Here is a 3,453-nt window from a genome sequence, read left to right as displayed (position 1 = left end):
CGATTGTAGGATGCTCTTTCAACGAGAGGGAGAGAGAGGGAGAGAGGGAGAGAGAGAGAGAGAGAGAGAGAGGGGGGGGGGGGGGGGGAGAAGGAGAGAGTGTTATGATTGTTACGCCTGCCAGTAAGGTAGGCTATTATTGTACATACACCTGCTCAGCACCCGAACCATTCTGAAAATATTTAAATGCACATTTATTTAATGTGCTACTATGATTCGTTTCATTGCACATATAAATAACTCAATCACATTGGTCAATAAAAATTGTTTTTTAATTTATTTTTCACCAAGTTAATAAAGTCATAGAGGACCATTTTTTTGGGCTACCCAGTTCAACAGCTTCTGTCAGGGTCGCTTCGATTGTTTTCTATTTAGGTGAACCTTCATGGTGATTGTACTCTGCATGGGGTAATGTGAAGTATCCTGAAATCGCAGAGAGCAAAATGACTGTTGGGGGTCTTTGGGGAATCACAACATCAGTCTCTGCTGATCTCTCCAACATCTCTTATTTCTTCACCCCGTACAGATCCAGCCGGTGCCATGAGGAAAACAGTGAAAGACGGACAGTAATTGAAATGCTGGATTAACTGATAGCATCTTTATTCCTTCCTGAAAAGACTGTCCTCTCTCTTCCCGAATGTAGAGCGAGGACGCGGAAATCTAATCTCTCAGCCGAAAGCAATCAAGTTTAGAAAGAGAAAATCATTTAGGTGGAAATACACGAACACACGCCAACACACAAACATACGCGCGCACGAGCACACACACACAAATACACTGAGCTAAAATGAGTTCATACAGTTTATACAGTATATGAAAATACACTGTAATGTAATAATACTTGTTCAGCCTTTGTTTAGTGATGAACTACATTCTGCTATTGCTGAAAAATACACAATGGAAATGTTCCTACTGCACTGGGAATCCATATAGTTTCTTCTTCATAGTGCCATTGGTTCAAAATGAAGAAAGTCCAGTCAGTCAAGAAAGCAGAAAGAACGGACATACACAGCATTCAGGGAACAGATGTGAAGGGGAAATACTGCAAAATCACTGCAGGGGCAATGAGGCATGTCCTATGGAGACCATGGACAGATTGAATGTGACAGCTGAAGATGCTAGGAATTGAGGAACTGAAGGAAACAGAAGCGTCTGAAAGATGATAGTTAAGGAATGACCATTTCATTTATAAGTTCCAGCTCAGAAACCCCCCCCCCCCCCCCAGTAATTCTAGAATCCAGTGGACTAGAAGAGGATTCAGCCAACATCCTTTAAACTGAATAAACCCATCTCTAAAAGTTAGTGTCTGTTGGTGACAGTCATGAGATTCTAGTTTACCTGAGGTAAAAGAAAAACTCATTCTAAAGCACAGATCGGCAAAACATACTGGTCTGATCTACCTGCTGAGTGCACACATGCGAGATCAACGACAGCTCATTAACAAAACATGCTCTGTACATATGGACAGGAGTCTTGCATGCCTGGAGATATGAGTTAATGCTCGGCAGCCATTAGAAATGAATGGTGTCGGGCCTGGGAGCTACTGCCAGATATATTCAAATCATTGATTGCTGACATTTGAGTGGTGAGGGAACAACTATGGAAGCCTTTGAGTTTATAGCTTTCTAAATGAGGTACTAGGACTCCTCTTCATCACAGAACTGTTGACATGTCAGATGGTAAACCATGTCCTTTGGACAGAGGTTAAACGCTGACAATTCATTTAAGCACAGTTGATATTGACCCAAAAAAAGACACCCCAAATAGGAAGCTGAATGACAATGGACTTCTACAACATATTGTGATTAAAGTTTGGAGATCAGGATGCACTATACTATTTTTCCATTTCAAATAAATAATGGGTGTGAGTGGCTATCTTCATCAAGATAGTTTACATTTACATTAGTCATTTAGCAGACGCTCTTATCCGCTCTTATCCAGAGCGAGTTTCATCGTACCAGTCAGAGCAGTAAACTGTAGAGAGTTTAGTCAGTTTAAGCTCTTATGGTTAAATCACGTAGCTAAATAATGCATGTGGTGCTAAAAAGAGAAAGAGGGCATCATCGGAGAGATCATATCGTACGAGAACAAAGTCAAGGTAAGGCTGCTTGCAAATAATTGTCACTGTATTTTCCCCTGACGTCATACATATTCTCCTCATCACAGATAGTGGTCTTCTGCCATCTTTCTTTGACATTGCTGGTTTTTGGCCTTAAGGGTTTTGATTCCGTAGCGAGTACACTGCTTTCTCTCTTCTTTCCTGATCACTGAAAGGGGGGAGGGGAACTTTCCTGTGTTGAGGTAAAGCTCCAGTACATTACATGAGGGAGAGAGTGGAGTGCTTTTACCAAGCTCTCAGCACTTCTGGGAGACTGTATCGCTGTGTCACATCTTCTCCAAGGGAACTGCTGCAGTTGAGCTCTATACTGTACTTTTTAAAGATGCAATTTACGTTATAAACTGATGCCTTCTGTAACCATGGCTCTTGTTGTTATGTTTCTTAACTTTTTGGGACATCCTATCAAAATGTTTTTAACATTGACATAGACAGCATCGGCTCCAGGCTACTGTTAGATGACTCATTACTGCAACGACACAGCTCACAGCTCAATCAGGTATCACTGCACAGCCTTAGATAGATAAAATACCAAAAGGCCATTCTCAAGGATCTTCTCAATGAGGTAAACTGTCAAGAAATGTTGACTGACAGAAAACAATTTAGAAGTTAATCCTTTTCAATCCTTTAGAAAAAGAAAAAAAAATGCCTTGAAGTGTTAATCCACAAAATAATATGCCGCTCGTTTTATGGAGAGTAACATACTGCATGCATGAACAGCTTCATACACAGTTCATCTTATGACAACTTTTTTTCTCTCACACAAACAAGTTGTTTATTTTCAATGGGTAAACATTTCCCATGGTCTCTTGAAATGTATCTGATAAGACTGTGATATACTGTGTACAGTATATGAATTCAGCACATAATATGACAATGACTGACTTGAGCATTCACTGAAATAACCCCTGTCTATGGTGAAGTGTCCAATTACTCAGCATTAAGCCTAAATGTATGTCTATATCTAAATTTGCTGTGTGAAAGGGTTGGTGCTACGATAAAGAACAGTGCGTCTCAGCAGGATTTGCCAAACATCACAGTTTTCTTATCCTCCTGAGGATGGAGATCCGTTTCTGCCTCCTCCAGCAATAAATCAAAACCTAAATGGAGCAGTGTTTCGGCTCCAAACACCAGGCGCAGACACTAAGGCCCAGATAGACACTAAGGCCCAGATAGACACTAAGGCCCAGATAGACACTAAGGCCCAGATAGACACTGCTCTATACCCAGGGCTAGAGCGTCCTCAAATAAAGGCAGGGCTCAAATTACCCAATGTACTGAGGGGGTGCATGTATTCAGAGCAGCTTTGTCAACACCAGACAATTGGTCGTAATGTA

The sequence above is a fragment of the Hypomesus nipponensis genome, chromosome 11 (assembly GCF_054491055.1).
Source record: "Hypomesus nipponensis isolate SF chromosome 11, ASM5449105v1, whole genome shotgun sequence".
Taxonomy (NCBI): domain Eukaryota; kingdom Metazoa; phylum Chordata; class Actinopteri; order Osmeriformes; family Osmeridae; genus Hypomesus; species Hypomesus nipponensis.
The sequence above is the reverse complement of the archived record's forward strand: the minus strand, read 5'-3'. Positions refer to the sequence as shown.